This window comes from Balaenoptera borealis, assembly GCF_965194805.1.
Source record: "Balaenoptera borealis genome assembly, chromosome: 2".
Classification (NCBI taxonomy): domain Eukaryota; kingdom Metazoa; phylum Chordata; class Mammalia; order Artiodactyla; family Balaenopteridae; genus Balaenoptera; species Balaenoptera borealis.
Genome location: NC_138867.1, coordinates 161,589,929 through 161,612,722, shown reverse-complemented (window position 1 = coordinate 161,612,722; position 22,794 = coordinate 161,589,929). Strand labels below are relative to the sequence as shown.

The window sequence follows — 22,794 nt, the reverse complement described above, 5'->3', positions numbered from 1 at the left end:
CCCAGCTGGTGCTCCTTGAGTCACTGACAAGCTGCCAGCATGGCTGGGTCCCCTGAATATTGACTTGGGGCAGCTGTCCCAAGTCATCACACTCTAGGGACTGTGCAGTATTGTGCCCTGGAAAGCATGCATTAAACACTTGCTTTAGCTTCTTCTGGAATGTAGTATGTGGAATAATAGATGACTCCTCTTCACAATGCAACTACCAGAGAATTACAACTGATGAGAGACCAGCCTTATATATCCCATAGCAGATTTAGCTTTGCAAGGCACATTTAACGTTCTCAAACTGCTGAATCTAGAGAGAGACAGTAAAATCTCTGTAAGCATATTCTGGCAGCAAGTCACCGGGTAACTAACAAAGAACACCCTAAATAGCAGGCAAAGATGACTGAACAATATAAAAGTCGAGAATCTAAGCAGTGGTTAATATATTACCATGAACTGAGACTCGGGAGCCCACGTTTTGCAGCAAAGGCCCAGCCAGCTTTCTAATTTATTTTATGCTAAAATTGGGTTGATAAAAAATGACCCTATTCTCTGCTGTCAATACTTTGGAAAAATTTTCCCATAGTTTGGAAATGAGGGAAATAAGATTTCCCTGAGAGAGTTAACTGTAAAACCAAGAATGTCATTGATTACATATAGATATGCAGTCACTCAAGAGATCGAGTATTTCCAATATGAAACCTTTTCATATTGTTCTCTATCAAGGCCTTAATTAATGGTAGAACTTGAAGGGGCCTAAAAGGTTCAAATGTTAGGACTCAGAAAGGTTACATGATATGTTCAAGGTCCTAAGGTCAATTATGAGTTAATCCAGCCTATGACCTAGGTCTCCCAGGTCGTAGTCTCATGTTTTTCTCATTATAACACCCACCTTCTAGTTGGAATTTTCTGATTAGCTGGGGTCACTGTATCCTTAGAGATATGGTTACTATAGCTGAGGACCAAATTACCCTACAAATCAATGAGGTAAAACAACTGTTTATAATGCTTATTGGGTCTGTGGGTCACAATTCAGACAGGGGCTGTGGAGATGACTTGGGGCTAAGATCCCCTGAAGACTCACTCACTCGCTCACTCACATGTCTGCTGACTGATGGTGGCTATTGCTGGGACCTCAACACCTACAAGCAGCCTCTCTATGTAGCCTGAGCTTCCTCACAACATGGTGACTGGCTTCCAAGAGTGGGCATCACGAGACAGTCAGGCAGAGGCTGTATTGCCATTTATGACCCAGCTGGGAAGTCATGCAACATGACATCCACCCCATCCTCTTTTTGTTAGGGCAGTCATAAAGTTCTACTCCAGTTCAAGGGGAAGGGAATAGACTTCACCTCTTGACGGGAAGTGGCAAGGTCCTGGAACAGCGTGTGGGGTCAGAAATATTGCTGTGGCCACTTATGGAAATGACAATCTGCTACAACTAGAATTAAATGCCTTCTTTACAAGAAAAAAATTAGAGGGAGAAAAGAGGCAGCAGAAGAACAACTAACCAATCACACCTGAAGTCTGAGTATGCCTGCTCCCATTTCTCTCCATCTGGGGAACTTTGCAATGTGTGCTTACTGCAAATTGAATGGGAATAAAGCATGTTAACTCAACATGATTGACGCTTTTATTTCATTTAAATGTCTAGTTTGGTGTGTTGGAAAGTATGTTTCCAGCTTTTATGCTAGGGATAAGATGTATCCTTCACAATGAGGAAAAGGGGAAAAACTATTTTAATTGAAGAACTTATTTTTTAAAATAGATCATGTACTAGACTATAAAGAAAACATCAACAAATCTCCTAAAGCACAAAGTGCACAGACATTCTCTGACCACAGAGCAATAAAACTATAAATTAGGAACATTTAAACAAAAATTTCCCACCCACTTGGAAATTCAAAAATACCCTTCTCTATATCTCTTGGGCACAAAAGGGGAAATATGATTGCAATCATAGAATATTTAGAAAATAAAAATAATGAAAACACTACAAATCAAAACTCATGGGATACGGCTAAAGCTATATTTTAAGAGGCACATAAATCAGTAAGGAGTGAATAATGACAATGCCAGCAGCAGCAGCAATGGCTAACACTTTCTATTCTAGGAGTTTTATATGTATGGACTCATTTAATCCTCACAGCAACCTACAGGTAGATGCTATTATTTTCATTCTCATTTTACAGAGGAACAAATTGCGACACAGAAGAGATGAGTGATTTGAGCGAGATCATGCAACTAGCCCCTGTCATTCCAGGCACTGGGGTTACACAGTGACCTAGAAGGCAAAGTCTATGCTCTCTTACAGCTGTGAGGTCCTCATTACTGCTGGGCAGGTGTGGGAGTGCCAGCTTCTCACGAGGCCTTCACAGATGCCTTCCTGGATGGGAGGGGCAGAAGTGCCTCATTACCGCCGGGTGGTGGCAAAAGCCCGGAAGCTCCCCTAGGCCTTCCCTGGCAGTACCCCATCTGGGATGGGGAGAGAGGCCTTGTTACTGCCAGTGGGGGTGGAAGTCCAGGCTCCCTGTGTGGTCTCCACTGGTACTGTGGAGAGGGGAGGGAGGAGAGTATCATTCATGCCTGGTGGGGATGAAACTCCCAGCTCCCTATGTATCCTTCTCTGCCACCACCTTGGCAGGTGTGTTGGGGTGCCTTGGTACAGCCTAGCGGAAGGCTGAAGTCTAGTCTCCCCTCTAGGACTTGCCTGGCATGGGTGGGAGTGGGGTCACAGTTTTGTTTTGTTTTTTTTCTGTGGTTTTTGGCTGGAGTAGAGCTGCTTAGATAATTCTAAAAGTTTTCTATTTCACTAGGCTGACCTATTCCTGGTTCTCTGGCTAAGCAGAGCACACTTTGGTTGAAGGTTTTTTTTTTTTGTCTGTGCCTGTTGGCGTTTGCAGGTTGCTAGCTTCTTCAGCTCCAAGTCTGGCATATATGAGGTAAACAAACAAACAAGGTAGGAACTAACCATGTGTCATTCCTCAGGTCTCAAAGTCCCTAGCTGATCTGCCTTCCTCTCTCTACCTTTCAGCCTTCGTATGTTTCTTTTATATGTAATGTCCAAGGGTGTTAGTTTCACTTAGCTGGAGGAATATGGGAAACTACATCAACTTCATCTTCCCAGAAGAAGTTGTCTCTTATGTTAAGAAAAAAAAAAAATCTGACAGGATGTGTTCATTCTCAGAGCAGGAGGAGAGTCAGAATGACAGAGAACCACTCATAGGGGTGGAGGGGAGAAAAAGGGAGTGGGATACTGTGCACAAGTGGAAAGGATGGCCCTAGATGTGAACATGGAGAGTTCATCTGAAGTCACAAGAGGAAAAGAGGAGCATCTATTAAACGTGCAGGGAGTTTGGTGGTGAGTGGATGAGGATGTCTCCATGGAATAAGGGAAGCCATCAACTGAGAAAGGGGGCCGGGGTCAGGGAAGGCTGGGGATTTGCAGAGAGAAGCTGCTTTGAAAGGTGGTAGAGAGAACTGACTAGAGGAATACAGAAGGATTTCTCTACATCCTGAAGCCACATAAATTTAGAAGGAAACCAGTTAGCCTAGTTGCTTGTTTTCCTCCAGAACTAGGTACAGAGTAGGCAGATAAATGTGGGTTTAAGCAATAACTGTGCCAGATCAGATGAGAGAAGCAGGAAGAAAAAAAAAAAAAAAAAGACATGGAGGGTGAGAGGGCAGACAGCAGAAGCAAGAAAAACTACAATCCTGCAGCCTGTGGAACAAAAACCACATTTACAGAAAGATAGACAAGATGAAAAGGCAGAGGGCTATATACCAGATGAAGGAACAAGAAAAAACCCCAGAAAAACAATTCAGTGAAGTGGAGATAGGCAACCTTCCAGAAAAAGAATTCAGAATAATGATAGTGAAGATGATCCAGGACCTCGGAATAAGAATGGAGACAAAGACCGAGAAGATGCAAGAAATGTTTAACAAAGACCTAGAAGAATTAAAGAACAAACAAACAGAGATGACCAATACAATAACTGAAATGAAAACTACACTAGAAGGAATCAATAGCAGAAAAACTGAAGCAGAAGAACGGATAAGTGACCTGGAAGACAGAATGGTGGAATTCACTGCTGTGGAACAGACTAAAGAAAAAAGAATGAAAAGAAATGAAGACAGCCTAAGAGACCTCTGGGACAACATTAAAAGCAACAACATTCGCATTATAGGGGTCCCAGAAGGAGAAGAGAGAGAGAAAAGACCAGAGAAAATATTTGAAGAGATTATAGTCAAAAACTTCCCTACAATGGGAAAGGAAATAGCCACCCAAGTTCAGGAAGCGCAGACAGTCCCATACAGGATAATCCCAAGGAGAAACACGCCAAGACACATAGTAATCAAAGTGGCAAAAATTAAAGACAAAGAAAAATTATTGAAAGCAGCAAGGGAAAAATGACAAATAACATACAAGGGAACTCCCATAAGCTTAACAGCTGATTTCTCAGCAGAAACTCTACAAGCCAGAAGGGAGTGGCATGATATACTTAAAGTGATGAAAGGGAAGAACCTACAACCAAAATTACTCTACCCGGCAAGGATCTCATTTAGATTTGATGGAGAAATCAAAAGCTTTACAGACAAGCAAAAGCTAAGAGAATTCAGCACCAGCAAACCAGCTCTACAACAAGTGCTAAAGGAACTTCTCTAAGTGGGAAACACAAGAGAAGAAAAGGACCTACAAAAACAAACCCAAAACAATTAAGAAAATGGTCATAGGAACATACATATCGATAATTACCTTAAACGTGAATGGATTAAATGCTCCAACCAAAAGACACAGGCTTGCTGAATGGATACAAAAACAAGACCCATATATATGCTGTCAACAAGAGACCCACTTCAGACCTAGGGACACATACAGACTGAAAGTGAGGGGATGGAAAAAGATATTCCATGCAAATGGAAATTAAAAGAAAGCTGGAGTAGCTATACTCATATCAGATAAAATAGACTTTAAAATAAAGAATGTTACAAGAGACAAGGAAGGACACTACATAATGATCAAGGGATCAATCCAAGAAGAAGATATAACAATTATAAATATATATGCACCCAACATAGGAGCACCTCAGTACATAAGGCGACTGCTAACAGCTATAAAAGAGGAAATTGACAGTAACACAATCATAGTGGGGAACTTTAAATATACTTATTTATTTATTTTGGCTGTGTTGGGTCTTCGTTTCTCTGCGAGGGCTTTCTCCAGTTGCGGCGAGCGGGGTCCTCTCTTCATCACGGTGTGCGGGCCTTTCACTGTCGCGGCCTCTCCCATTGCAGAGCACAGGCTCCAGACGTGCAGGCTCAGTAGTTGTGGCTCACGGGCCTAGCCGCTCCGCGGCATGTGGGATCTTCCCGGACCGGGACACAAACCCATGTCCCCTGCATTGGCAGGCGGACTCCCAACCACTGCGCCACCAGGGAAGCCTAATAGTGGGGGACTTTAACACCTCACTTACACCAATGGACAGATCATCCAAAATGAAAAAAATAAGGACACAGAAGCTTTAAATGACACAATAGACCAGATAGATTTAATTGATATTTATAGGACATTCCATCCAAAAACAGCAGATTACACGTTCTTCTCAAGTGCACACGGAACATTCTCCAGGATAGATCACGTCTTGGGTCACAAATCAAGCCTCAGTAAATTTAAGAAAATTGAAATCATATCAAACATCTTTTCTGACCACAATGCTATGAGATTAGAAATGAATTACAGGGAAAAAAACGTAAAACACACAAAGACATGGAGGCTAAACAATATGTTACTAAATAACCAAGAGGTCACTGAAGAAATCAAAGAGGAAATCAAAAAATACCTAGAGGCAAATGCCAATGAAAACACGACGACCCAAAACCTATGGGATGCAGCAAAAGCAGTTCTAAGAGGGAAGTTTATAGCTATACAAGCCTAACAAAAGAAACAAGAAAAATCTCAAGGAAACAATCTAACCTTACACCTAAAGAAACTAGAGAAAGAAGAACAAACAAAACCCAAAGTTAGCAGAAGGAAAGAAATCATAAAGATCAGAGCGGAAATAAATGAAATGGAAACAAAACAATAGCAAAGATCAATAAAACTAAAAGCTGGTTCTTTGAGAAGATAAACAAAATTGATAAGCCATTAGCCAGACTCATCAAGAAAAAGAGGGAGAGGACTCAAATCAATAAGATCAGAAATGAAAAAGGAGAAGTTGACAACAGACACCGCAGAAATACAAAGCATCCTAAGAAACTACTACAAGCAACTTTATGCCAATAAAATGGACAACCTGGAAGAAATGGACAAATTCTTACAAAGGTATAACCTTCCAAGACTGAACCAGGAAGAAACAGAAAATATGAACAGACCAATCACAAGGAATGAAATTGAAACTGTGATTAAAAATCTTCCAACAAACAAAAGTCCAGGACCAGATGGCTTCACAGGTGAATTCTATCAAACATTTAGAGAAGAGCTAACACCTATCCTTCTCAAACTCTTCCAAAAAATTGCAGAGGAAGGAACACTCCCAAACTCATTCTATGAGGCCACCATCACCCTGATCCCAAAACCAGACAAAGACACTACAAAAAAAGAAAATTACAGACCAATAGCACTGATGAATATAGATGCAAAAATCCTCAACAAAATACTAGCAAACAGAATCCAACAACACATTAAAAGGATCATACACCACGATCAAGTGGGATTTATCCCAGGGATGCAAGGATTCTTCAATATACGCAAAATGTGATACACCATATTAACAAGTTGAAGAAGAAAAACCATATGATCATCTCAATAGATGCAGAAAAAGCTTTTGACAAAATTCAACACCCATTTATGATAAAAACTCTCCAGAAAGTGGGCATAGAGGGAACCTACCTCAACATAATAAAGGCCATATATGACAAACCCACAGCAAACATCATTCTCAATGGTGAAAAACTGAAAGCATTTCCTCTAAGATCAGGAACGAGACAAGGATGTCCACTCTCACCACTATTATTCAACATAGTTCTGGAAGTCCTAGCCACGGCAATCAGAGAAGAAAAAGAAATAAAACGAATACAAATTGGAAAGGAAGAAGTAAAACTGTCACTGTTTGTAGATGACATGATACTATACATAGAGAATCCTAAAACTGCCACCAGAAAACTGCTAGAGCTAAGTAATGAATATGGTAAAGTTGCAGGATACAAAATTAATGCACAGAAATCTCTTGCATTCCTATACACTAATGATGAAAAATCTGAAAGAGAAATTATGGAAACACTCCCATTTACCATTGCAACAAAAAGAATAAAATACCTAGGAATACACCTACCTAGGGAGACAAAAGACCTGTATGCAGAAAACTATAAGACACTGATGAAAGAAATTAAAGATGATACCAACAGATGGAGAGATATACTATGTTCTTGGATTGGAAGAATCAACATTGTGAAAATGACTATACTACCCAAAGCAATCTACAGATTCAATACAATCCCTATCAAATTACCAATAGCATTTTTTACGGAACTAGAACAAATCATCTTAAAATTTGTATGGAGACACAAAAGACCCCGAATAGCCAAAGCAGTCTTGAGGGAAAAAATCGGAGCTGGAGGAATCAGACTCCCTGACTTCAGACTATACTACAACACTACAGTAATCAAGACAATATGGTACTGGCACAAAAACAGAAACATAGATCAATGGAACAAGATAGAAAGCCCAGAGATAAACCCACGCACCTATGGTCAACTAACCTATGACAAAGGAGGCAAAGATATACAATGGAGAAAAGACAGTCTCTTCAATAAGTGGTGCTGGGAAAACTGGACAGCTACATGGAAAAGAATGAAATTAGAATACTCCCTAACACCATACACAAAAATAAACTCAAAATGGATTCGAGACCTAAATGTAAGACTGGACACTATAAAACTCTTAGAGGAAAACATAGGAAGAACACTCTTTGACATAAATCACAGCAAGATCTTTTTTGATCCACCTCCTAGAGAAATGGAAATAAAAACAAAAATAAACAAATGGGACCTAATGAAACTTAAAAAAAAAGACATGGAGGGTGTGTATAAAGGAGTGATTATGATGATGAAACACAAAGTCAGTACCATAGCATGGCACAAGTACAGAAGGCACTATTTTTATTGTATTTTGCAACACAGAGACCTAGCGTTGACTCTAATGTGGATGAGGAAGAACCTGAGTAAAGGGCCAGTGAATATTTGGGGGTGATTGAATTGGGAGTCCTAATAGGGCTGGAGAATTGTTAAGGTGGGACTGGTAAATTAGAGGCACCCAAAGATAGGAGATGATGGCCATAGAGAAGATATTTGAAATTGAGATTTAGGAGGTGAAATAGATATTGGAAATGAAAGATCTAGGATATGAGAAGGTGTAGCTGAAGTGAGGTGGGGGGTGCTTAGCAAACTACATGCCCTTAACAAACTTCCCATTGAGAATAACTAAAAACAATGAATAAAATATAGAAATATATATATTTTTAAATGCATCAGGGACCTGCTAATAAAGTAAGGCCAAAAGGAATTCTAAGCAAGGCCCAAGTGAGATGACCCAGGCACTGATAATGGCCTTTGCACTGAGGACTTTTGACAAATCAGGGGATCTTGAGATCCAGTGTTCACAGCCTTGTGAAATATGGATGATAGTTGACAAAGCCTAGGTCCAGCCCAAAGAGGGCAGCATAAAAGACAATCCTACATAAAGCTCGAAAGGGTATACTAGAAATAAAATTGCCCCCATTGCAGACAACAAGGACATTTGCTTATGTTAAAATTTGGCGCTGGTAAAGGAGAAGAAAAATCTTTCCTGAAAGTTTCTAAGTACAAGCTAGCCCTCACGTGTGAGTTTTGTTGCCAGAGTTGCACTACCTGGGTGGTCTGGAAAACCTTCAAGCTGAGAATTTAGTTTAAAGTGGCCCTCCTTCAGTAGTACCCATGAGCATCTGGCAGAAACACATGCAAATCCTTTTTAAATGAACTCCCTTCTATCTAGGCTTCAAAGAATTCCCATAGAAATATGAATTCACAATTAGAAAAGAAAAGCATCATGAGCGAGACCCAACAAAATAACAAGCAACTCACATCACCCACAAAAAGTCAATCAGGTGTTGGAAATATCAGATAGTATAAAATTTATATACAGTTTATAATGATTACAGAACAGAAACTAGGGAGTCATCTGCAGGAGATAAGATTTTTACATAGACATAAAAATACATATTAAAGATGGGGACTTTGCTGGTGTAGTCTTTTTATAGGTTTTATAAACCACTTGAGCCTATTATCAGTCATTTTAGTGTCTGACATGTTTGGAACTATCAGTGCTTTGTTGGTTTATGGCTTAAATTCTTTTTCTGGTCCGTTTCCTTCTTCCCTTCCCCCCACTTTAAAAATTTTCCTACACATAAAAATAGAATTAAGATTTTTTTTAGTAAAATTGATACTTATAAGGTCAATATTTTAAAAATGCATTTCTATATACCAGCAACAAAAAATTAGAACGTGTAATAAAAAGACAGATGCCATTTACAGTAGAATCAAAAATATTAATTACCTAGGAAGAGATTTAACAAAATATGAGTAAGACCTATATACAGAAAATCATAAAATGACTGAGAGAAATCAAAGGAAATTTAAATAAATGGAAAGAGATACTATGTTTATGGGTAGGAAAATTCAATATTATAAAGTTGTCATTGCTTTTCCAATTGATCCATAGATTTCTTTTATTACATTTAAAATCCCAACAAAGTATTTATTTTGACCAGTGGGCATTGAGGAATGGATAGTGGAACTTGGCAAGTTGATTCTCAAGTGTATCAGAACGGACACTGAAAATCAGTTGAGAAAGTATGAGCTATAAATAACTGATGCTGAGACAACTGGGTATTCATATAGAAAAGAAGGTATCTGAACCCCTACCTCACACCACATGCCAAAAATCAGTTCTAGGTGTCTAAAAGACTCAAAATTAGGTAGAGTTTTTAAACTTTTTGAAAGTAATAAAAGAAAATGCCCTTTTCAATTAACGGATGAGAAGAATCTCTGAAGCGAGACAGAAAAGCACAGGGAGTAAAGTAAAGTACTATTAAAGTCAATTACATTAAAATGAAGAACTTCTGTTCATCAAGATATACCATAACAGAAGTGAAAAGGTGAGCCACACACTGGGAGAGGGTATTTGCTATACCCATATGACAAAGGGTTAGTATCCAGACCATATAAAAACTATAAGCCATTCAGAAAACTACAACCTAATTTATTTTAAAGGGGAAAAAGATTTGACTGGGCATATCACTGAAGAGAGAACACAAATGGTAAAATAACATATGAAAATATGTTCAACTTCATTTGTAATCAGGGAAATGCAAATTAAAACCACAGTGGCATATTATTTCAATCTCATCAGCTTGACAAAAATTTTTCAATGTGGAATACCAAGAATTAGAGATGTGGAACCACTGAATTCTTATACAGTGTTTGTGGGAGAGTCAATTTATTTCAACCATTTTGGAAGATAATTTGCATTATCTATTAGGTTGAAGGTATGCATGCCTTTTGACTCAGCAATTCTACTCTCTGATGTTTGGCCTAGAGAAACTCTTGTACACATGTAGTGGGCGGTAGGTACAAGATGTTCATAGTAGCATATCTGTAAGAGCAAAAACTAGAAATAACCAAGATATTCACCAACAGTAGAATGCAGTAAAATTCTGGTATATTCATATAATTGAATACTATACAGAAATAAACATGAATAAACTGTAGTTATTTGCAACAACGTGGATGCATCTCAGGAACATGGTATTAAGTGGAAAAAGTATGTCCCAGAAAGACCCATATGGTAAATTCCAATTATATGAAGTTCAAAAGCATGCAAAAATCATATATACATACATATATATGTATATATACATACACAAACAGATGTATATATAGAATGATTAGGAAGGATGGGATTGGAGAGGGACACATAGGGGCTTAAATGTTCTATGTCTTAAATGGGACAGTAGGTGCACAAGTGATCATGTCCTTGTTACTTTTTTTATCCTTAAACATTTATTTTATAAATATTCTTTTGTATATATCCGATACTTAATAAAATGTCAAGGCTCTTTGGAATTGAGGAGGTAAAAAGAGCTTTATCACAGAATGATTTCATGCTGGAAAGTTAGAAACAACAACAAAGGTCCCCAGTAAAGGTCTGGTTAAATAAATTAAGGTACATCTGTATAACAGAATAGCATCCAGCAATGAAGTGCATACACTGACATGAGATGTTCCTTGTATAGTAGATGAAAGAAGTTACAGAACAGTATGATATCTCATTTACATAAGAAATATAAAAATACACATACATAAGAATATAAAAAGCATTTAGTGAGTACACCAAAAAGTTAACTGTATTGGAATCTGGGTGTTGACTATTAGAATTATATTTAGGTTGTTTTCTCTTGATTTCTTCTCATTTTTTTCTACCAGAAACATATATTACTATTATACCAAAAAAAGTCAGAGAAAGAGTAGCAAAGAATATCTAAGAAACATCAGAAAGAAGAATGTAAATATAAAATATTTGGAAATGACCTTCACAAAATATATTAACATATTATTTGAAGAAAATGGTTACACTTTTATTAGAGTTAAAAATGAGATTTGAAGATAAATGGATTTATCTATCTATCTATCAAGTTTCTGGCTAAAAGGCAATATAATAAAGATTTAACTTCTTTCCCATTTAATTTACAGGATTAAAATAATCCCAAACAAAATCACAATGAAGTTTTTTTTGTTTTTTGTTTTTTGTTTTTAAGGGCAAATCATTCATTTATTGTTTAAAGATTGCACGACAACATCTGAATTTCTGTAGCACGATGTAAATGTTTTACTTTTTTGATAAAGCAGAGTATAATAGAAAAAAACAATTAGTTTCCAGTAATATCTATATCTCTATTCAGAATTAAGTCTTCCACAGATATGTCACCTGGAAACAAAAGCCTGTTACAAAAAGCAAAGCTTCTACAAGAGCGGCTACTTTTCGGGCAGGGAAAGGTTCATCCCTCTAGGGGGATGCTGTGCTACGTAAAATGGCTGCAAGGTCACAGCCTTGAGGGCGCTGGAAGTCTATTCTCCTATTCCACATGAAGTAGTGTGGTGAACTTCAAACGTCCGTTCATCTGCAACCAAGCTGGCAACCTTTAACTGATTCTTGCAAGCAGGTAAAAAATAAATTAAAAGAAATCCCTACACTGATGTTCCTTGATTTACACTGTTAAATCGTTCATTAACATGTAATTCTGGCTAAGAATTACATTTGAGACTCCTTGTTCAGATTTTGGTTAACAGTACAAATCTTTCCGAAATTCAATTTCTTATTAATCAATCATTTGTCAGCTAGGATACATTCAGGCATCAGCTGCAACTACAGAATAGATGCACTGCCTCAGCGCTTTGGAAAGACAGAATCTAGAACACTACTAGCAGACAAAATATCTGTTACTAGACAGCATATGTGCAGTACAGCAAGATAAAAACATATATTCATATGTTGGCTTGTTTAAGCCTCAAGCCCTCAATCCTTTGTTGAAATACAATAATTTCATTCCTATGGTTTTTTTTTTTTTTTCATTCCTATGGTTTTTAATACCAAAAACTCAACCTCCAGGAGGGCTAAAGTCTAATTTATACTCCAAACCAAGTAGCAGTGCAGTTCGCTACTACTGAGGCTGAATCCATAAAGACTTCAAGACCACGTCCAGAAGACAAGTTATTATATATAATACCCTAGAAGGTCTGAAACATAATAATCATATACATAGCAGGTCCTCCAGAGCTTTTTACCTATAACATGTTTTTTGATGAAAGTTATTTAATGTACTGGAGATAACTGTGACTTACTGATCAAATATTTGAGTACTTGTACTTACCTGGGATTTCATTTCTGGTGAAAGAAAAAGGAAGAACAGGACTCACTTAAAAAAGAAAACAAACTTTATAAGTGAAAGTAAAAATCTTATCACACACTATCACTTTTGGAAGCAGCATAGAGGGGCAGTCAACGGTAAAACACTGGTGAAGTAGGTCAAAACTCTAGGCCAAAAATCCATTATTATTATCATCAGTGACAGTACCACAACTGTGCCCTTCATAATTAATAATCACTCCTAAGAATCTTCATTTGGCACCAGATGATGCGTTTAAGAGAAACACTCTGGGAGGCTTTGAATCAGTCTTGGTTTTTTGTTAGCCAAGTTACAGGAAAATTTTTAAAGTGGGGGGAAGGGAAGAAGGAAACGGACCAGAAAAAGAGTTTAAGCCATAAACCAACAAAGCACTGATAGTTCCAAACATGTCAGACACTAAAATGACTGATATAGGCTCAAGTGGTTTATTAAACCTATAAAAAGACTACACCAGCAAAGTCCCCATTTATCTGTAGAGTTCAGAAACTAAAACAAGGAATATTTTAGCTTAAAACCTTATCTCAAGAGAATCATATACACTTCACATGAATAAAAATACCTGAAACCAAAAAAAAAAAAAAAAAAAAAACCTGAAACCAAACATTTTTAATTGCTCCAATACCCCAAATATAAAGAAAAAATTAATTCAGAAGACTGGGCAATCTCTATCTCCCCTCCACACTAAGCACCCATCCCATGGAAGACCAAGGGAGATCAGACTTTCCAGACTTAGGCAACACCTGGCTGCCGCAAAATTCTACGGAGACTCCTTGTGGAACAGCAGTCTCCCATCTCTTGTGTCTCTCCCTGTCATGATCATGCAGGAAGCAAGTCTGGCTGTGCTATTTGTTATCACTGTCTGTCACCCATCTGCAACATGATATTGCTACAAAGGTAAGTACAAAGTAACGTATCTAGTTCCCTTTCCCCCAGAAGGTTGAGGCTCAGGTACAGGGGTAATTCTCCTGCGCACACAGTCATAATTTAGGCCGACTCAGTGACTTCAACAGGCTTCATCATGTGATCAGGTTTGTTGCCAGCTGCATAATGCTCCCACATCTGTAGGTAGAGCTGCTCTAGTTCCATTGTGTATTGTTTGGTGTTGAACAGAGGGCTAGATATTCTCTGCTTCCAGACTTTGCCACGAATTCTCTTCAGGTATTCTAGATCAGTTCCCAGTTTCACAGCTATGTCTTCATACTCTTGTCTATTTTTAGCAATCAGCTCAAGACAGCCTAAACAAGTGAGCTGGGAAGCTGCAACTCGGGAAGCAAGAGTCTCTCCTGGCATAGTCACCATGGGTGTCCCCGACCAAAGGACATCCATCCCTGTGGTGTGTCCATTACAGAGTGGAGTGTCCAAGCAGACATCAGCCAGCTGGCCTCTCCGAACATGTTCCTCTTTAGGAGCAACTGGTGAAAAAATGATACGGTTCTGGGGAAGGCCCATATTTTGCACGTACTGTTGAATATTAGGTTCTCCTACTGCTGGGAAACGCAACAGCCACAGTACGCTATTGGGAACACGCTTCAGAATATTTGCCCACATCTGCAAAGTAGATGGGTCAATTTTATATAACTGATTAAAGTTACAGTACACAATGGCATCTTCCGGTAACCCGTACTGAGAACGTGTGGTTACAATAATGGTACGGGGAACCTCCTCTCCAGTGGCAGCCTTATTGTTGATCTGGGTAGTTGCCAGTCCATTGCTAATACTGAATCCATTCATTGTTATCTGAATTTGTCCTCTGTTAATCATTTCAATAACTGCTTCTGCAATCGTATTCATAGGAATGACAGGCATATTGAGAGCTATATTACTGCTGTCTGTGTTGTTTCCTCCATCAGGACATTTCATCTTGACAATTTTCACATCTGCTAGACTATCAAGAAATGCTTTGAGGTCGATGCCATTCAGCACAATTCGATTGTCATAAATGTGCCCATTGGACTTAAAATCGATGACTGCTTTTTCCTTCAGGTGAGGGAACATGTTAGCATGATCACCAATAAAGAAAGTATGGGGCATATAAGCCAGTTTCTCAGAATACTGCTCAGCAACTTCAGCAGGTGAAGTTTCCTGATCAGTGATGATATAATCCATGAAAAGTGCGCCACTAGTCCCAGGGTACCCCAGCCACATTGCCTGAATAGGAGCTGGCCTGAGAGCAAAGAGTTCATTTCGAGCACCCCTGGTATAACCATTCATATTTACAAGGATGTGTATACCATCTTGATGGATGCGATCAGCTGCTTTTCCATCGCATGGAATCTGAGAAAGATCAACGAAATGATCGGCTTCTGCCATCACCTTCGCTCGGAAGTTTGTGCCATCATCTGGGCTCAGGGCATAACAGAATACCTCAAATTTATCACGATTGTGCATGCCTGGAATAGACTGCATAAGATGAGAAGTAGGATGGTTCCCAAAGTCAGAACTCACGTATCCTACACGCAGTCGACCATCACTGAGCTTCAAGTCCTTTGGATGTTCATATGGTGGTTTATGAAGGACACTGATGTTATCCAGGCAGAGGTGCCCATGCCTCTCGGCAATAGCCTTCCTGACGCCGTGAGAAAGAGGATATAACATGCTGTGATGAGGCTGCACGGAAGGCAACCTGTTCTTCTCTAACTGGTCAGCCACAACGCTGACCAACCTCTTCATGCGCTCATCATAGTCTGTCCAGTCACAGACAGTCTGCAGGCAATGAGCCAGATTACAATAAGCGTCAGGAAAATCAGGTTGAAGCTTCAGAGCAGTGCGATAAGAAGCAATTGCTTCTGGAATATTCCCTGAATCCTTGTGAATGGAAGCCAGATTGCTGTGGGCTTCCGCAAATGCAGGGTCAATCTGAATGGCACGGGTATAACACTGCAAGGCTCCCTGAACATCCTGCATCCCCGTTAGAGTGTTTCCCATATTACAGTAGGCCTCAGCAAAGGTAGGACGGATTCGAATAGCCTCCTTATAATGCATCAGAGCTTCCTGCACTTTTCCCTGCTGCTGCAATACACTTGCTAAATTTGAATGGGCAGCAGCAAACTCTGGGAAGACTTCTAATGCTTTACGATACAAGCGAACTGCCTCTTCAATGTTTCCCTGTTCTCGCTTGGTATTGGCTAGGTTATTCAGAGAGTCTGCATGGGTGGGACACAGCCAGAGAGCTGTATTATAACAATCTTCTGCTTCGGCAACACTGCCCTTCTCTTTGAGAGCGTTGGCTAGGTTGCAGTAAGCGGCCGGGAAGTGTGGTTGCAATTCAATAGCTCGCCTGTAGGTGTCTATTGCCAGATCTATCAGGCCTTGCTCATAGTATACACAAGCCAGGCTGCCATGTACCACTGCATGATTTGGACTCAAGCTTAGGGCACGAAGGTAAGCTGCCACAGCTCGTTCAAAAATCCGTGCCTCTTTGAAGACATTTCCTAAATTGATATAAGCATCCAGAAAATTGGGGTCATGGGTGACAGCCTTTTCAAAGTGATGAATTGCAAGCCAAATCTCCCCTTGTGCATTGAAAACACAGCCAAGATTACTCCAAGCTACTGCAAAGTTCGGTTGCGTCTCAATTGCTTTCAAATAACATGCCTTGGCTTCTTCCAAGCGACCCAGGGCTTTGAGCAGGTTCCCCAGGTCACTGCAAACACAGTACAGATCAGGATTGTACTGAAGAGCAGAGGCGTAAGCTTGTACTGCCCCTTCCATGTCGCCTGCTGCTACCAAAGCGGCTGCCAGGTTAATATAACCATCGATGAAATCTGGTTTGAGACGCAACGCATGCCGGTAATGCTCGATTGCTTCCTGCAACTGCCCGCTTTCCTTGTACACATTCCCCAAATTCGAATAGGCTTCTGCCAGAAGAGGGTTCTTTTTAATTGCCAGACTACTAAAGTGGGCAGATCCGTCCAGCCTTCGACACCGGAAGTGTATAGATGAAAGTAATAAAAGTACACCAGTATTGTCTGGCTCTTGTCTCCAGAGCTGCATGCAGTGTCTCTCAGCTGCCTCAAAATCTCCCGCCTGATAGGCTCGACGTGTCAACTCTGCTAACCCTTGGAAGGAAAGCATACGTTTCGTTGGGTCTGTGCTGTCGGCCACGTTGCCCACGGAAGACGCCATCTGGAGCTTCTGGAGGGAGTGCGAAAAGAGGGTAATTGAGTCCCGCTGCTGCCACTACTGGCAAGAATGTTTCTAGAGGTAGCAAATACAAGGGCAGCAGCCGTACCACTGCTTTGGCGGGCTTAAGCGGCGGCAACAGTTACATACACTGAACCTTAGGAACTCTGGTTGGCCATCTATGTCTCACGGTCTTGAAAAAATCACAATGAAGTCTTTTTTAATTGATAAAATGGTTCTAAAGTTTATCTGGAGATGCAAGAGGGAAGAGATGTGGGGACATATGTATATGTATAACTGATTCACTTTGTTATAAAGCAGAAACTAACACACCATAGTAAAGCAATTATACTCCAATAAAGATGTTAAAAAAATACAAAGTTTATCTGGAAGAATAAACGGGGCTATTGATAATAGAATTCTGAAAATTAAAATTAAGAGGTTAGACTTGTTCTAATGGATACATTTTAAAATGAATGCTAAAGCGACAACCGTTGAACCACTATGATACAGTCAAATAGAAAGCTCTTATACATCTAGTAGAAAGTGCTCAAACATCTCTTTATATTTTTGGAAACAGTGAATGTTGGAGGAAATAATGGTAATAGAGAAAGTATAAAATAATGTTGGAATAATGGTTAAGGAAGGGTAGTTAATTTTTTACCTTAAAATACGTTCTAAAACAAATTTGACTGTATTTACCTAAAATCAATTATAGGGAAGTTAATGTAAAAAAATTTAAATCATTATTCAGAGGGAGCACAGAAAATATGTAACAGATTCACGATGGTATAAGTCACTAAATCCAATGACTTTGCAGGACCAACTGATAATCTTGACTACCAACACTCTTTTTCTTCCCTTTGCTTCCTTTGACTTCTATGACACACACTGCCCTGATTTTTCACCTCACTTTGGTTGCTACTTCTCCAATTCCTTTGCAAGATTATCCTCCTTTGAAAGCCATTACATGTTTGAGTTCCTCAGGGCCCATTCCTTCTCTACACTGTCTCCCAAGATATTCACATTTACCCACGGCTCCAATTACCACCTCTACTCAGGTGACTCAAATTTAACTCTCCCCCAGGCATTTCTTACCTATCAGTATAAGTCAGAATCCCTGAAAGGGAAAGGTGGCACACTCAAATGTACCGTAATTAAGGAGACTGTAGTCAAGAGATCATTTGCAAAGCGTTTGGGGAAAACAACAGCGGACAGTAGTCCAGCATCTCAGGGAGCTTTTACTGCCTAGGCTTAAAGGAGGAGGTTAGGGACTTCCCTGGTGGCTCAGTGGTTAAGAATCCACCTGCCAGTGCAGGGGTTCAAGCCCTGGTCCGGAAAGATCCCACATGCCACAGAGCAACTGAGCCTGTGCGCCACAACTACTCAGCCTGCACTCTAGAGCCCGCGAGCCACAACTACTGAGCCCACGTGCCGCAACTACTGAAGCCCGCGTGCCGCAACTTCTGAAGACCGGGCACCTAGAGCCCGTGCTCTGCAACAAGAGAAGCCACCGAAATGAGAAGCCCACTCACTGCAACGAAGAGTAGCCCCCACTTACCACGACTAGAGAAAGCCCGGGCGCAGCAAAGATCCAACCCAGCCAAAAATTACTTAATTAATTTTTTAAAAAAGGAGGAGGTGGAAATGATTACTGGATTCAAGAGAGAAAAAAGAGGAAGAGGTGGGAGGAAGAAGAGCAGGAGGAGCAGGAGGCAGAGGAAGAGGGTTTGAAGGAGGCAGGGTGGAAAGAGGAGGAGGTGGGGAAGAGGAAGAGATGATGCAGGATGTATATCGTATCAAGTAAATACTCAGCCTTCACGCTTCTTCCTTCATGTACCTCCTATGGGCTGAACGCAACTAGAAGGCAGAGCACACGGGAGCAGGTGCTGGGGATACATGGAATCTTGACATCCCACACACGTCAATGTCTCCGGGCAGGGATCAGCGTAGAGATGGGTGGAGAGTGGCTCTAGATGGGGAGGCAGAAGATATCTACCTAACAGACACCTCCGGCTTGGCTTCTTCTCTAGGACATCCCAGGGATATTTAAAACTCAGCAGGTCCAAGATTAAACTCATGAACTGCCCACTCCACAACCTCTCAAGAACAAGACTAATGAAAAACAAACTGGTCCTCTTTCAGTGTTTTCTGTGTCATCAAATGGTATCAAGGTCAGGCCTGTCTTCCCATAACTGTGCAGGAATGGATTGGAGTGGGGCAAGAGTAGGTGCAAATAGATCATTGAGGACGCTATTCCCCTAGTCCAGACACAGATGATGATAGAATGGGCTGAGGAAGTGTTGGTAATGATGAACAGAAGTGGATGGATTGAAGTGGATAGATTGAAGAGATATTTAGAAAGCAAAATTGTTAGGACTTGTTATGAGATTGGATGTTTGGAGGTAAAAGTAATGTGGTTGTCAAAGATGACACCTTCAGTGATTTCCCATAGATCTTAGGAAGGAGACACAACTCCTTAACATGGACTTACTGGCCCTGCGTGGTCAGCATCCCCCACTTCCCACCCTTCAACCTTCCGCCTTCACTTATGCCAGGCCCCTCTGAGGATGTGGACCATGTTCTACATTCTTTCAGTCCTTCCTGTTTCCTGTGCTTGCCCCTGAGCAGGACATTTGGACCTGCTCTTTCCACTGCCTGTAATGCTCTTAGCCCACTACCTAAGTCCTCTTTATCATTCTTAGCTCAGTCACCACTTCCCCAGGAAAGCCTCCCCTGACTTCCCTAACTAGACCTAACCCTCCTATGAAAGCGCTCCTAGACTGGGTCCTTCCCTCTGTAGCCTCTATCCTTTAGTAGCTTACACACACTTGTGTGGCTTTTCAGTGAACGTCTAACATATTCTCAATCCCCCACCAGGATATGAACTCCACGAGGACAGGGGCTGTGTCTTTCTTGTCTCACAATAAATAGTCTTATTGCCTCTCGTAGTGCTTGGCACCTTGTAGTACACACACACACACACACACACACACACACACACACACACACTCTTTAATGAATGAATGAATAAAAGTAAAAGCAATGGAATACATCATGCAGAAACACACTGATGGATTTAATAGACTTAAATTATAATCTTCTCTATATTAAACAAGAGTAAGGAGTAAATGATAAGTGATAAACTTAGAGATATATTCATAATATAAAGACAAGAAGACTATATCTCAGTAGAGTTCTTGCCACATCAACAATACAAATAATACCCAACAGGAATTGACAAAAACAAAACAAAACAAAAAAAAACCCTAGAATAGAAAGAGTTATGACAACTTTTCACTGTAAAAATTGAAACTCCAAATAAAACTGGCCTAAACAATATGGAAACCCACTGTATCACGTAACCAGAAGGATAGGATGGCTTCCCTCAGGATCATGAGACGGTACCCAACGATCACCGGGGACAGCATGCTTTCTTGTGCACATTCATCAGAGGAGAAATGCAGTCTCTTTGTTAGCAATACAATACAAATCCTGGGCTTCCCTAGTGGCGCAGTGGTTGAGAATCTGCCCGCCATTGCAGGGGACACGGGTTCAAGCCCTGGTCTGGGAAGATCCCACATGCCGCGGAGCAACTAGGCCCGTGAGCCACAACTACTGAGCCTGCACGTCTGGAGCTTGTGCTCCGCAACAAGAGAGGCCGCGATAGTGAGAGGCCCGTGCACCACCATGAAGAGTGGCCCCCGCTTGCCGCAACTAGAGAAAGCCCTTGCACAGAAACGAAGACCCAACACAGCCAAAAATAAATAAATAAATAATAAAAAAATAAAAGGAATTCCTTTAAAAAAAATATTTAAAACGTGAAATTTTGATGACGTTTTAAAAAAAAAAGCATATTCAAGGAAATATAGAAACCTGTGATCTTTGGTGGGATTAGTTTACCTAGCTGTGTACTGAAAGGTAATGGTCTTTTGAGCCCCCTCTCTCACACTATCCTGCCCCTTGGGGCCACAGATAAACCTGTTAGCTAGAAAGCAAGCTGGTTGAGGCTGGGCAAAGATTTATGTATATCACCCAGGGCAAACTTTTTTCTGAAAAGGTGGGAAAAGCCTCAATAGCTATGAGGAAGGTGGGTTCCAGAAGGCATGAATTAGCAATGGTCCTGAAGGGAATCCGGCAAGGGAATTCGGAGAAGATGGTCAGAGAATGAGGGCCGAGCTAGGAAGGGGCAGGACTGATATATGAGCCATAGTCCTTCATTGCGTTTGGAAATGGCTGCATTTGGCAGAAGACATCCTTATTCTTCAACGAACAGAAACATTTGCTTCCAAGTCATCGGATTTTTTGCTCCCCTAAATAAATACTTCTGGATTCAATCAGAGTGGGAGACAAACAAGTTTAGTTGTTTAAAATCCCACTCATATTTCTGAGCCGTTTTCTTATCAATTATCATTGGAGTATCTTTCACTTAGTAAGTAACTGAGGTGCTAATTCTTGGTCTTGAAATGTGATACCAGACCCAAGCCATATTCTTTGAAATCATTGGGTTAATGTGTCTTCATCTAGAAATGTGACTTCTCCTAAAACGATTTCCCTTAAAAACTGTGGGACATTGAACCATTCCAATTACCATTGGGCTCGCCAGTGATACAGATGGTGGGAAATTCCACCATACTTTATATATTATCTCATTGCCACTATAGCAAGAACTTGCTGAATTCTTTAGAGATTATGATGTTATTAACTCAGGTTCCATTTATAGGCCAGCATGACAAGGACAACTGCTTTCCTGTGTTGCATTTATTTCTTGATACTGATTCTTCCTCTTGCTTAGAAGCAGTTCCTTCATTGTTTCAAGTTAGTTACATTAATTTGGATCCGCTTTCCAATGTCAGACTATTTGCTTTTAATCATATGGTCTTGTCATCTGCATGTGTACTTTATTCTTAAGTTACTGATTACATTTAGAGGTAAATGAGTTAATATGCACCCTCACAGATCAACAAGAAACCATTACACATCTAGGCAGTAGTGACATAGAAATAAAGGCTACCTCTTTTGTAAGCAGTTTTTTTTTAATGTGAGTCCAGTAGCACTGAAACTTTCTTCAGCCTTACATATTTGAGTAGATTTTAGTATGTCATCTGTGTGGATTATGAGTTTGTAGGCTTTGGCTCTGAAAGCTGTAATTACCAATGTTTGAAAGACATCTGTGAGGGTGAGGATATGGAGAAGATAAGCCAAAAGCAAGATATATAATTACCACACCCTGTCTTCCTATTGGGAACTCTGGATGTTTGAAGCAATTAGGACGTTCTACACAGGTCCTTCTCCTATCAGAGTGCAACATCAGGTTGCTCTGAATGTAAGTCATCAATCTTTCAGGCAGGAAGTGTCCTCTCTCACATACACTATCAGCTCATAGGTCCTTCAATGACTAGGGGTGGAAAAGATCCATACTTCTCTATTACTGAGTGAACATATCCCTGACTGTCCTGCTATAAAGGCAATTTTTATAGAGGGAAAAACACTGGGCCTGGAGTCAGGAGAGCTGATTCCCAGCTCTGAATCTCTCATGTGCTATGACCCTGGCCAAGGCTTCAAGCCTCAATTTTCCCAACTGAAAAATGGAAATAGTATAACTACCTCACAGAATGATCACAAGCAAAATGGACATATTTATGAAAGTGCTTTAAAAATACTATGAAATTTCTATACAGTTCAG

The 22,794-nt window shown here is 40.2% G+C and overlaps 1 pseudogene across 1 annotated transcript; it reads right to left on the bottom strand.

The window, feature by feature from the left end:
- Positions 1–12,006: 12,006 nt before the first annotated feature.
- LOC309623748 (UDP-N-acetylglucosamine--peptide N-acetylglucosaminyltransferase 110 kDa subunit pseudogene) lies at positions 12,007–21,196 on the bottom strand (annotated as a pseudogene). The gene is made up of 2 exons (XR_014249946.1): positions 13,577–21,196; positions 12,007–13,545 (listed from the first exon to the last, which is right to left on the bottom strand). The product of XR_014249946.1 is annotated as a UDP-N-acetylglucosamine--peptide N-acetylglucosaminyltransferase 110 kDa subunit pseudogene (transcript).
- Between the last annotated feature and the right edge of the window lie 1,598 nt (positions 21,197–22,794).